The sequence below is a fragment of the Syngnathus scovelli genome, chromosome 12, assembly GCF_024217435.2.
Source record: "Syngnathus scovelli strain Florida chromosome 12, RoL_Ssco_1.2, whole genome shotgun sequence".
NCBI lineage: Eukaryota > Metazoa > Chordata > Actinopteri > Syngnathiformes > Syngnathidae > Syngnathus > Syngnathus scovelli.
Window position 1 is genome coordinate 4,236,137 of NC_090858.1, and position 14,175 is coordinate 4,250,311.

Consider the following 14,175-nt stretch of genomic DNA (forward strand, 5'->3'; position numbering starts at 1 on the left):
TAGGATAAAGTGGAGGGAGGGGGGACGAGGAAGGGGGGGGCGGCTGTTATATAAAGGATATATCCGTTTGTACGTAATTTGCAGCTTAGTCAATTTGACAGGGGGGGAAGCGGCCCGGCCATGGATCCCGGTGCAGGTTTAATGCATTTCGATCATGTTATGGCGTGACCACGCCATTGCCTTGCCAAATAATTAGTGACATTAATCCAATTTGATTGGCCATCTTCGACGAGCTGAGCGGCGCTTCCGTAGACAAGGTGGCTGGCAAAGTGCTTTAGAGCCACGATACGTTTGCTTCGATAGTACAAAGTCGGCGTGATTAATTTTGGGGATGGCCCGGATTATCATTTGAGGAGTTTTTGTAATATTCGCATTTTATGCTAATGCATGAACATTTTTCATTTTACGACTTTAGTCGTAACATGATCGGCAAAAGTTGATTCCATGCAAAGGCTATATTAAATTGGAATGATTCGATTCGGCTCAAGTCTGATTCCGATTCGATTCCGTCCGGTGAGGCTGAATCCAAGAGACATCTAATTAAATAATCCAAATTATTTCTAGATGCGGTACTTTTCCGATAATTATTTCTGAACTATACATGGGGCGCTTCAAATAAAATAACATCTTTGACTGGCGAACACAAAGACTTGGGCATCTTTAAGGTTAAAGATGGCGGGGGTGGGGGTGGGGGGGGGGGCAATCAAGGCAGCCTTCAGTTGATAGCATATGGCATCCATGAGTGATCCGTACATGTCGTGGCCATATAGCGCCGCTTGTGTGCGCCTGAGTGGGTGTTGTCGCGCTATTGGTAGGCAACGCGCCCAGACAGCCCTCGCCAGCCTCTTCCCGGTTTCTGCCGCTCCCCTCGCGCGGGACAGGCACAGCTGTCAGATCAAAATCAATCGCATTTTAAAGGACGTGCGAGCTAAATATTTCATTCTTGCCTTGGGAACCAATTAAGTGCTACATATGAAGTCGGGAGGACTGGTTGAGCCGCAGTCGTACTGGTGCGTACCAGCTGCTCCATTGCTTACACCCGACCCCCCCCCCAACACGCACACATACACCGCACCCCTCCCCATGCAAATGTGTGAGTGTGAACGCTCCACTTCAATTACCTAGTGATGTTTTAAAAATGCACCAAAGCCAGACTGGCAGTCCGGAAATTGGAGGGGATCCACCCCAGGTATGTTGTTTATTTAGTTGTTGTCTGTTGTGCTGGCTGTAACCCATTTGCCCTCATTGCAGATGTGAAGGATGGCAGCCATATAGGGGGTGGAGGTGGGAGTGGGGGCCTTCAAAGTGCCATGTGTCAGTGAACGCCTCACACCGCATGGCGGGGACGACTGGTGTCTCCTCGCCAAAATATGACCGCCGCCTGCCTCACCGTCTGCCCTCGCGCCGTGACCTCCGCCAAGGAGATGATGTCGTTAGCACAAGTTTTTAGAACGTTTTCGTACTATTTTGGCAAAATTATGGATTTGATTGACTTTTGTCCTTTTTTTACTGCACTAGTGATTTATTTTTTTTCAATTATTTAGTTCAAATAAAAGCATACGCTGGCAAAACGTGGAATATATTCAGTTTTGATTCCAACCAAGTAGCGCTTCACTATTCAATACATATACTTTTCTATTCTTTCCCAAACGTAATAATTTTTTCATGGTTCACTTCATTTATTTATTTGTTTAAAAAAAAAAAAAGTCAATGCACAAGCGCCCAAAGCTGTCAAAATGTAGCATATACTCAATTTTGAGTGCAATAAAGTAGCGCTAAGTTTAACTTTGATTTAGCATTGCCTAGCAAAATTCACTTGGGAACACCTCGCCTGCTGCGTCCTTCTCACAGCGTGAAGGTCACGACAAGCTGTGCGCGCGCATACCCCATCAGAAGGATGCAAGTCGTAGCGGGGAAGGTTAAAGCGTGTACATGTGTGAGGCGGGCAGAAGGGGGGAGGAGCTTAAGTGCGCGTGCGGTAGAAGGCGTCTGAAGTGGTGAGGGGTGAAAAGGAAAATGTGCGAGTGAGCGAAAAGAGCAAAGAATAAAAAAAGGAAAAAGAAAAAGTGAGAGAAACACAAAAGCAGAACGGAGACAAAGTGAGAGACGGCGCAAAAAGCAATCGGCGGCGCGAGGGCTAGTGAGAATGGACGGACGGACGGACGGGCGGGCGGGCGAGCCAGCGAGCGGGCGAGTATGATTGATAACGGTGCTGACAGAAGCCCTCTGGCCATGCTCTCCGTGGCAGTTTAGGGAGACGGGGGCCTCGCCGCGTGAGAGCGAGCTGCCCCCTCGCCACCGTCCCTCCACACACCACATCTGGTGAGATCGCCCACGCTGGGTCAGAGGTCGCGGCACCACGGGGGCTTACTTTTGGACTCGAGTGAAACGCCAGGCCTAAACCGTCGCCAAATAAAATAGACCGACAATAAACGAACGTGTGTGTGGGGGGGGTGAAGTAAAGCATTTTTTTTTTCTGTGCAGGTGACACGCAAAAAATCTAAGAAAAAAAAAAAAACGCTGTGATTTATGTGTGTGTGTGTGTGCGTGCGTGCGTGTGTGTGTGTGTAAGAGACAACACTGATGAATTAGGGATAAATAATGAAGTAGCTGAGGGACTGGGTTTGTGATCGCGAGAGGGCCCATCAACAGAGAACACTAATACTTTTGAATGCTATGCCGTTTGATGTTGATCAAGTTCAACTCGGCTGACAGGCCCGAGAAGACTGCGGGGAGCACTGGGACCCTTCCGAGTCTCTGACACACACACACCCGCGCGCAAAACCTACTCAGACAGGTGAAAGAGAAGGCACAGGACAATAGACTCACACACACACACACACAACCACCCGCACTCTTATCCCCGACAGTTATTCAAGTTCGAAGAAGTAAGCCTACAACGCGTCTACTCGGAGGCTTTCCATTCAACTTTACTGACTTCAAGGAAGACGCGGTCGGCCATTTTAGCTCCAAGGCCCACTTAAGACATACGCTCGCGAGTAATTCCGTCTAAATTCCCCTCGATAGGACACTAAAGGAACTTCTCATTTCTACACGACCATTGTGACGTCTTCATTTTTAGCGTAGGGCGTTTCATTTCCTCACCCATGAATCGGGCCCGACCAATTTGTGTATATGAACGCTGATGGCGGGGTCGCTGCTCCTCCCTGGCTGGGGTCATTTTCAAAGTGTCGCCATTTAACTGCGAGGCAAGGGGGGGGGGTTGGGGGGGAGGAGCCTTCTACCTCCAGCGTTGGGCAGCGTCGGGCTGTGTGGAGAGCGTGGCCTCATTATGAAGGAGATAAAGACCGTTAAGGCTGTTTGGTCTTGGGCCGGCTCCAGCCCCTATGGTGAAACACACCTGCTCCCCTCTTTAAAAAGCCCTGCTCCAGTTTAGCTCTTGGCCACGGACGAGTAATGACCTATCCAGGGGGCCGTAACGCCCGCTTCGTTTAGCCTGTCGTTAAGACCCAGAGTCAGCAGCATACTGCGGCGCGTGGCCGTGCCAAAACTCAGTACGGGGCGTCCTTGCCAAAAGAGCCCGCATCAAGCCTACGCGGCTAGAATGCGGATAAGTCAACTGGATAAAAAGCCAATCAAACGTGAGCTGTTATTCTCTGAACGTGCGCTGGCGCATTCTGGTCAGAGACAAAATGCATCACAATTCACTTTCCATCCATTTCAATACGTTTACATTCAAACGCGGGCTGGCTCGCTAATTAGACAACATAAAGTTGCAGCTTGACACCGCTTGGGCCGCCGTTGTCGTCCCCGTCTTTGTTGTGGCCGGGGCCGCCGGCGCGCGGAAATACGCGACGGCGTGGAGGCCCCCGTCAAAAGATCTCCCACTTCTGTTTTCATCAAAGCGTTTCTTTGGCACTACACGGCAGCGCGGGTATGCTAATGTGTTGTGCTGCCTGGAAAGCTGTCAAAAAGCGCCCACCTTGGATGAGAGAGCGCCGTAATTCAAGCGGGCTCCTGTCTTGTGCGCGTTCAGGTCTCCTCATTATGCCGCTTTGCAGGGTAATGGCGTCTCGCGCCGTTTTATCTGTCAGCTCGCAGCAAACTATAGTTTTTTTAGCCGCCTATAGTTGATGCTAACATCAAAGGCGTGGGAAAAAGAAGGGGAGAAGCAGGTTGTCGCGTTAAAATAAAAAAATAAATAAAAAGGGGAACCGCTCCCGGTAGGCGAAAATTGAACGTCTTGTGTGTATTGAGAATAGATTTGCTGCTTCGCCGTGGACGTGTTTGTTCTCGAGTAAACAGCGAGTCTTGTTTGGGTGTAACTGTCAGCCCGAGTAACCCCCCCGCGAGAGCTGGCTTGTTCGCAAAGCGGGGAAACACGGAGGCACACATTCTCGCCGTCTGATCAACCGGGAATCGAGTTGGCGCTGACAACGGCGCGAGCGGCACGTAGATACGCGCCACTTCCCGGTGCAGTGATGCCTTCACTTGAAGGCGGCGCAAATTTCAGAATAGGTCTGAACAATGACTCAAATTTAAATTAACATCACAATGTTGTGCAATGCAATTTTCAAATCACAAAGGCTGCTATTTATTTTTTTTAGGGGTATCAAACAGTTGTTCATTTTATCAAAGTTAATTGTAGTTTCAGTTTTGTTTTTTTAAACATCATTTTAAATTTTTTCATCTTTCCATTGGCACTACAGTGCTAGGACAGATTAATGGATTTACAATTTATGAATATGAGAAAACCCGATTTGATTGAACTGAATTGAGTTACAAGTTTGGTCACGGAATGAATTTAACTCCTAAGTTGAGGCATCTGTCGTCTGGCACCTTCTCGCCTTTATTTGGCCAAGTGGGGCTTTTACACCCCCAGCGGGTGCTGACAGATTTGTGAATATCCATCCATTTTCTTTAGCACTTGTCCTCATTAGGGTCACACATAAACCGGAGCATATCCCACCCAGTTGACTTAAAATGAAGGCGGGACACACCCTGGACCGGTCACCCGCTAACTGACAAAGCGTTCACACCTATGGACAATTTAGAGGTCATTAATTAGCCTAGCGTGCATGTTTTGGAAATGCAGAGTGCATGAAAACAAATACATCCTTTCAAAATTTTGCATTGATATCTTTTTAAAGACATTTTTATGCAGCTTTTATCAAAAAAAAAAACATTTTACTCTTTCGTAAGGTTTGATTTATTCCATATAATTTAACTCCATTTAATTGAACTTGACTAATTATGATTCATTTCAGTCATTCAGTTATAATATCAAGCAAAGAGAATTTTATCACGTAATGGCCTACTGGAGGAAGAATTTTTTAAAACAATTTGTGACAAACCCATCGTTTTAAAAGGTTACATAGTAAAACTGCTTGGTTGCGAGGCCCTCCCGACTGCGTGGCAGATGTGCGAACCACGAGCCCACCGTGCCGCACAGATTTATGAATATGCGCGTGTTTATAGCAAGTGTTTGCGGCGGTGGTCTTTTTAGAAGACGCGCGTAGAGCAAATTAAAACTCACCGCAGGAAACGAGCGCCCTTGGCACTCCTCCTCCCAAGCAGCTGCACGCACCCCAACCATCATCTGCCATTTTGACACATCCACGGGGCGTAGCAGGCAGCCGCGAGGGGGGGTAGGGTGGCGGGAAGGGAGTTTTTCAGTTGGCAAAGGTGCCAACGCGGCACCCGCGGCTGCGAGCGTCGCCGGGCCGCAGCCTCCAGCCAAACAGGTGTGTGACACGGTGCCGCCGGTTCCTCTTCGGGGGCCCGGGGAGCAGGCGTCAGGGACCCTGGCGGGGACTGCGTGCCGCAGGAAACAAAGGGAGGTTAGGTGTGCACCTGACAAGCTCATTGATAACGTCCGGGACAGCAGCCCTGAAGTGGATGGCAAATTGCCTCTAATGCTTCCTGGAGATCAACGGGCCAAAGTCAGGTGCTGAGCACTAAATGGCCTCATTAGTTATGATTCTTCTCCTATTTTTTTTTGTAATGGTGGAGGGACTTTTTGCAAGGAATTTTTGGACACACACATCATGTCAGAGGTACCCAGACATGTCAGCATAACTCATATACAGATATGCCCAAATGCTCAGACTTTCTCTGCTGAACTGCTGTTACAAACCTGTTCCACATTTTGAAAAAAAAATAAGAATAATATGACCAATATAAGACTGCTAAAACAGTGTCCACTCCAAATATAATGTGCAAAACTCAAAGACAAAAGTAACATCTACATTCAGAGTATACTTCAAAATTAATATTCATTAAATTCGGAACAATACATAAGAACACAACAGTACTGTAGCACTATAAAGGTTATACAACGGATTTTAGAAAACAAAATTAAAAATAACTTTACGACGCGTGATGTTAGTGATGCTAGCGCCACTGACAAAATACGAGGTTAGCAACGATTAGCTACGCCTAGCCCTAGCATGCCAACACAATTAACAGAATTAACAGTATACAGCAGGGTGCCTCGGAATTGAAAAGCATCACAGACAGTATATAGCTGAACCTGTGCAAAAAAAAAAGAAGTTTTAAAGCATTTAAATAGCCTACCAGCAGGAGCGCCAAGCTGGTCCTCCTCAAGCACGACACCATTCTGTGGAGTGGACCACCTGCCATATGAAAGAGGCAATGAAGTCGGCAGAAATACGAAACATTTCATAGATATTTTGTATTCATATATCTACAAAACGTTTTTCAAATAAATGTAATGAGAACGAGTCGAACGCGACCCATTGCCAATTTGCCACCCACCTGTTGCAGCCGCTCACAACTTGTAACGAGCACCGCCTACAGCCCTGGAGTGGAACACTGTCACCAGAGCACGTCATCAAATTTGGGTTTTACGTCATCAATCTACTTAGTGCCATCCCGAATTGACTCAGTAATTTAAGTCATAGTAATAAAAAATGGTTAGTTAGTTAGTTAGTTAGTTAGTTAGTTAGTTAGTTAGTTAGTTAGTTAGTTAGTTAGTTAGTTAGTTAGTTAGTTAGTTAGTTAGTTAGTTGGTTGGTTGGTTGGTTGGTTGGTTGGTTGGTTGGTTGGTTGGTTGGTTGGTTGGTTGGTTGGTTGGTTGGGTTGGGTTGGGTTGGGTTGGGTTGGGTTGGGTTGGGTTGGTTGGTTGGTTGGTTGGTTGGTTGGTTGGTTGGTTGGTTGGTTGGTTGGTTGGTTGGTTGGTCGGTTGGTTGGTTGGTTGGTTGGTTGGTTAGTTAGTTAGTTAGTGAATTGGACAAAGGTGTGGATCGAGGAATTACCTTGAAATGAATTGTTGTTGTTAAGGGTGAAATAGTGTAATTTATATTTGAACCTCATCTTGATAAAGGTCTCCTTTTCTGGGAATGACTTTCTTCTGGATTGTGATTGTTAAGAGTGTGCAGTGAAGCCTGTTGGGGATGTTTGCCCCATCCTAGAGTAGAAAGCTGCATGCGCATGGCCTTGCAAGCGAAATGAGCTGAAAGTCGAGCGACCACCAGCTTGCTTCATCTTCCACCCATCAAATGTTATCACTGCAACAAAACTAAACAATGAGACAACAAATGAGAGAATTGAGCATGCACCTATTTAGAATTCTCAGCGTCGCTCCCAACACACACCCGCGCCCCTCTTCACACTTCACTCAGAATCCCCCAGTGACAGATCCTGTAACGGAGGAGAGGGAGGCTGTGAGTTGCCCGGGGGGTTCCTCAAGGCACCCGTCTGGGACCTGCTTCATAATCAGTGGACAGAGAGCAAGCAGAGTACACTTTCCCAGAGCCACTCTCCTCCCCCCGGCTCGCCCGACTCTGCTAAGCACCTGGAGGCTACCTGTTAAGGTGCTCCCCCTGGTCTGGCCTCTCTTCCCAGGCACAGAAAGAAAAAAAAAACATGTTTGGGCTGCTTTATTAAAGTGCTGATTGGATGAAGAGAAGTGTGTGTGTGTGGGTGTGCGTATTGTTTATATTTATCTGTGCATAAATTGATCTTGATACACACATACTTATGCATGTGTGAACTCATTATATGCGTGCGCACTAATGCATGCACAACATGTTTGAGCGCCCCGGCACATCATTTGCATGTACAAATGATAAGCGGCATCGCCCGGTGTTGCTAATAGCGGCCTTATTATTGTTAGTTGTCAAGGAGATGCGGAATTACTCACCCACATGGACATTAGCGGATGCCAAGTAACAGGCTGGACAAGGCGCCGTTCTCTGCAGACCACTTTGGCCCTTATCAACAATAATGCTTGTTAATAATGCGAAATGGCTCTAATTGCTCTGCGGCGGAATTAACTGCAGCATGATCTTCCTGATAATAACAATAAAAACAGATGCTCGGAGATAATGTGGGCTAAATTGGAAATATGGCAATTGATGTGTATTGTTTTGGAGTGCTGAGCGAGTGCAGCTATTTCATCTGTTGTTTTATTATTATTTTTTTATTGTAGTTACTGTAGCGATGTGTAATATTATGTTTCCATATATTCCCTGGACTACGCCCGCGGGCATATCTCCTCCTTTTTGCTGTTCTGAAGCTCTTGTAGACGCAGCGAGCGCAACCTTGTTGTTCTGCACGTCGGCTCTGCACCGGGACATTTTAGAATATCGGCACATTCAGCGGGTTTATGTTTGTACTTTTTTTTTAGCATTTTCTGAGGCATTAAAAGAAAATGACATTTTATTGTCACAAAAAACTGTAGCAAATAGTATTGCAGTATTAGCAACTGCATTTTAGCAAAGTTAGGCAGTCAACTACTCGACGACCCTTAATGGACGCAAGTGGAATGAATGGTGAGCTTGTTAAATTAATTTGGGTACATATCGGATTTAAATGATCCATTTTGTAATGGTCATGTGGATTAAATCCTAGTAGAATAAATTGGGGAATCAGCTACTGTATTTCATCTGTTGTTTTATTGTAGTTCACGCGAAGCGATGTAAAATTGTGTTTTCACATATTCCCCGGACTGCGCCGGCGGGCATCTCTCCTCCTATTTTGTTGTTGTGAAGCGCATCTCCTCCTTGCGCAATGGACTTTCCCTGACAGAACATTTGAACAAACACACCTCAGCTATTTCCAAATCCACCCCGGGAACGCGTGCGGACGTGCGCTCAGCCGCGCGTGCTCCTCCAAGATAACCGAGGAGGGTTGGCGCGAGAGGGCCGAGCCAGGACCGTCGCTGCAGTTTGGTTTGGTCCTCGCTCGGAGCCAGCTGGCCTCATTAGGACTTGATGGGAGGCGGGTGCACGTCAACAAATGTAGTGTGAAGCGTGGCCCGACGCCCGCCAGAGAGATGCCCGTCCAGATCATTATTCGGGGTCTCTCCTTAAGGCGGCGTCCTCACCTGGCCGCCCCACCTGAGCTTAACGTTTGGCTCGGTGAAGCGCAAAGAGGTTTGCGAGGGCGGCTCGCCGTGGCGTGAAGGGACAGGAGGATATGATGCATCACCAGAGACGACCGCCGACCTTACAGTCTGAGGGCCGCCCGACCGGAACCGAGGCCTTGTTCCGACAGAGGGGCTGCGGCGGCGCGAGCTGTGACGGATGGCGGCGGTTCGTTCCAGAGTCGACCTCCCCCCCCCTCCGCCGACGCCTCCTCCTCGCCAACCTCCCCCGAGCAGGTGTGTGTGCGTCTCACATCTGCAGGCAGGCACAGTGAACCGAGACCAAATGGCAGACGCACGGGGCCCATCGGGTACCTGTGCACTGAGACACACTAATGATTATGGATGCGGGCCTATTAACGGTCACATCTGTAAGGGAGAACAACAACCAGCGCGTTGGGAGTGAGTCAGCACTTTTCCCCCCCTGAATCCCTTCTGGAGCCGAGACATGCCCGTGTCAATGTTGGGAAGGGAAAAAGAACTCCAGAATGCTTCCTTCCTAAGGCGCAAACATGGCGCAGGCTGTTCTCCTTGACACACTCTGAGGGGCTTTTTACACTGCACCTCCTTCCATTGAAAACAGATCGGGGGAAATAACAGCCTGGTTTTGGCTGTTTGTAAACACAACATCGGCTTTTGGGAGCTTGAAAAGTTTTGAAAACTGGCCCAAAAGTGTTGTTTTGCTGTATTGTTTCGGTAAGACATTAAAATACAGGATACGTGTGTTAAAAGGGATATTTAAAAAAATCTGTAACATCGCCAACTAGTGGCCTGGCATTCTTATTACAGCTCACATTCATATTTTTTTAAATTCGGTTTCAGTGTTTCGGTTTTCAGACTAGCTCTAAACTTAGTTTCAAAACATTGACTAAAGTTTGCACACGGCGCCCAAAAGAACTCGCCATGCTTGCCAAATTACCTAATGAATTCATCAACTTAAAAACGGCATGAAATATTCATTCTAAGAGTATAGGCGATAAATTAAATATCACTCATTGACTCGTTATTTAAAAATGCATCATGCGATTTGCATAGTTTCATCCCTGAAAGGAAATAATAATGGCCAGTTGTCGTGTAGTGTCTTTCATGACGGCTGAAGCCGGCGTCTTTTTGTTCCCTCGTCTGCTACTTGCCGCTCATTAAAGTTTCAACACGGCCCGTTTTAATTGTCAACCCTTTGACAGGTTGATAAAAGCAACTTGACAATTAAGTTCATTGGCCCCCGCTATGCATATTAATTAGGTCTTATTTGGGTTTCCATTGTTATTAGAAGGAGCGCTCGCCGTGTAGCAAAAATGTCATCCATTAACTCCGCCGCCTCCCCCCTTCGCCAAACTTAATGTAATTAAGCTTGCTATTGTACGGGGCTCGGGAGGGGAGAACTTTTAGTGTTCATTGTATAAATGAGTAATGTCGGCGGCGTGACAATGGCACCGCCAAAATCAGCCGCTCTCAACTTTATTATCTGTAACATGTGCTGCCTGCTCCTGTTTGCCTAATGAACAAAGGAGGCTCGCTTTCATGTCATTGCATGTGGGCGTCTGTATGCGCTGTTTATGGATGTGCCATGGCAGGCCGGGGCGCGTCCAAAGGGGGGGGGTTCAGAAAAAAAAACGGTGAGTGGGACATAGAGGAAGAAGCGTTTGGATTCTCCTCCAGATTACCCAGCGCTCCTTGCAGGCCCACACACTGGCATCAAAGCGGCAGCCTCAGTGTGCCCGAGGCTTAGACGGCCCCTGTCCACCCTCCCGTGTCACTCCATACATCCTCCTGCTCGCCTTGAATAATTGACACTTCTGTTTTACATGCTCGCCGTTTGCCAGGACACGCCAGCGTGACTCCAAACGTGCCTCATTTGAATGCAACCCCTCACGCTATACTGCGAAAGGTGCCGAGGAAGTGTCCGGTGAGCCTCGGGTCGGATTTAGCCTGCCATTGGTATTTGTTAGCGCAATTTGGACATGTGTCGTGGCAACAGGAATCCAAAGATTTTTTTTTTTTTCCAAAATGCCATGCAGATATCAGATACTCGATAGCACGTACATTTCAGGTTGACGTCATGGGACTATAACGATTGGAATCGGATAGCTTCATATCAGGTATCTAGCCTGTTACGAATATGGGCAAAAATCGAATCTGTATCGAGTTTCCTCAAACTCAGCAGCTCGTGATATGTCGTCATCGGAATACGCCAGTCGTTTGCTTATGCAACAAATAAAAACATCTTCCGTTATTCATTTTTGTACGCCTAGAAGCCAAGGAACTATGTTGATATTAATGAAAGAGCGTGATTTGTAGGATACGTAATAGAGTGCTTTGACGCCATTAATTCCTGGCAGATTTTCGCAATATTTGTCTAATAACTCTTTAAACACTCAAGGTGAAATAATTGATAAACAATAACTAATGGCGAACTATTATGCGACAACTTTAATGAGGCTCTATCTGAAAATAGAAACTATTGGCAATAAATCTGAATACAGCACATGGACCTGCATTGTAAATTCAGTCTTGAGGTCATAAAGTTGTATATTTTGTTTTTGCGCGTGTTGCTTTTAATTGCCAAAGCACCCCACCCCCCACCCCCCCACCCCATGACAGCAGGTTTGTGGCTTTTATGGAGGCACCAACGGCTCCCCGTGTCACCATGAGCGTCTTCTTTTGAAGACTGGCACGCCGGGTGTCTGGTGGGCACTTACGTGGAGGAATCTGCTGAAGTCGTCGCAGGTCGTCCACGCCGAGCTTCCGCCGATGGCCGCCCAGGGTACGGCGCGGAGCGGCCGCGTTTGTGCCAGGGCCATCTCCGAAGTCAAATAAGCCATTAGCAGTCTGTCAATGGAGGTCTCCTGTTAGCACTCAAGCACTTTGCCGGAGTCTCCATTCCAGTGGCGACTCTTTTACAACTACAACAATTAAACAAAGACACAAAGTGCACAGTTCGCTTTTGCAAATGAGCCCAGAGTTGGAGAACATTCCGGAGGTGCGCATTATCAGAACTGCTAGTTTAAATGGACAAAAAGTGCTACTCATTGTGCTGCTACTAACTACTACTACTGCTGCTGCTACCTTGATTATTTTTTTGCAGAATTATTTGCTCAATTATTAATTTAATTAATTTCATTTATTTTATTTTTTTCTAATTTTATTTTTCAAACATTTTTATGAAATTAAATCATATGGATCCAGATCATTTTTGAAAGAAACATATCCGGATCCATATGATTTTACTTTTTTGCAACCATTTGATGAAATACATTTGAGTAAATTCAACACAGCATTTGATTCAGTGTGCTATAATGACCTCTACAGCTCTAGTGGCTTGCCGTTACACTTTTAATCTGCATGCCCACGCTTAAAGCCTCCAAGTGAATGTTTACACAGCGTTGTTATCATGTCAAAGCGCTTTCAGACACAAATGTTGGCGGGAGCCCCAAAAAGCCAAGGAGGGGAAAAGGCCCTTCTGTTCATTTGATATTTACCTTGACCCCTGAAGTGTGTCGTTCGCACCCTGAGGGCTCGGGACTAGCAACTCCCCCCCCCCCCTCTTGGGAAGGCTAATCTCAACGTGGGCGTTTACCGCGGACACCAGACACAACACCATTAGCCGCAGCTCGGCGGCTGCTCATTAGGGCCCCCGATCGATAAAGGCGGCCGCAGAAATGCCCAACGCTCTGCAAGCGGCTATCACTCTTCACCGTTATTATCGTAAAGAGCGGCCAACCCCCCCGAATGCAATAATTTTACACCACGTACCACCTCAAAAGGAAATACTACTATAATGACTGAACAGTACAGTAGCATAGTAGGCGCAAGTGTTCTTGTACAACACAGTGCTATTCTTCATGATCATAATCAAAATCTTGTGCACAAAAAGTTACCTAAAAACTAACAGCTCCAAATTAAACGCATTGTTCTAAAAAGTTAAATACAACTAACGTGTTTTTTTTTTTCTTCGGCGCGCCACACTTTGAGAATCACCCGCAACGACAGAACATGACGAGCGGGGTCTCCAAACTTAATAAAAGGAGAATCAGCCAAGAGCCACTCGGCGGCGGCCCCGCTCACTTGACTCTCCAGGGCTTCGGCGTTATGACACGGTCAGTGCAGGAAGTGCGCTCATTACTGCTCGGATATTTCAGCGCTGATGTCTCCCTCATTGAGTGTCAAAAACAAATGACTTACACGCCGGACCGCCTGAAAGCGGCGGGGGGAATGGAGAATTCATAAAACATAACATGGGGTCAAAACCGGAGCAGAGTGACCCCCATTGGAACATGTGGTGGATGTCACCACGAGAAGACTTGCGCAATCTCGTTTGTGCAGGCAATTATGGGAAAAATAAAATGATTTGAATCCCATTTTTGAGTGGTGACAAATGGACGTGTTAGTTTTAGTCAATATCATTTGTGAGATGAAAAAAATGATTAATGCTTTACACGTTACCCAAAAAAATAGAAATAACAATAAAATATATTTTGAAGTGCACAGGCCATTTTGCATTAGTTGCCGTGCATGATTGCTTATAACAAAACAAAACGCCCACGTTTGTGTCTATAACTCCAAGTCTGTACAAATTAGTCCCCAAATTTCCCTATGGAAAATTTCCGGCATATTTCCAGAAACGTACCTGACAATTTTCCAGCCTCTTTGCTAAACGAATGTAAGTTAATTATTCCTGCACGTTCTTCCCGGTGAGAGGTGGAAACATTAGGAGCAGGAAATTGCAGATGAAAAGACACACACAGGAGTTAAAAAAAGATAGCTTGTGTGCATGATTTTTTTTTGGGTGGGGGGGGTAGAGGAGAGAGTAATATGGAGGCAAAATC

The 14,175-nt window shown here is 46.6% G+C and overlaps 1 protein-coding gene across 2 annotated transcripts in view; it reads right to left on the bottom strand.

Moving 5' to 3' along the window:
* mgmt (O-6-methylguanine-DNA methyltransferase) overlaps positions 1–6,802 on the bottom strand; it is a 160,273-nt gene extending 153,471 nt beyond the window's left edge. The window contains exons 1-3 of one of the 2 annotated variants that reach the window (XM_049736759.2): positions 6,739–6,802; positions 6,538–6,596; positions 5,498–5,775 (exon numbers count right to left, since the gene is read on the bottom strand). The gene's annotated coding sequence lies outside the window, so the exon portion shown is untranslated. The other variant, XM_068652650.1, reaches the window with a different exon arrangement.
* Between the last annotated feature and the right edge of the window lie 7,373 nt (positions 6,803–14,175).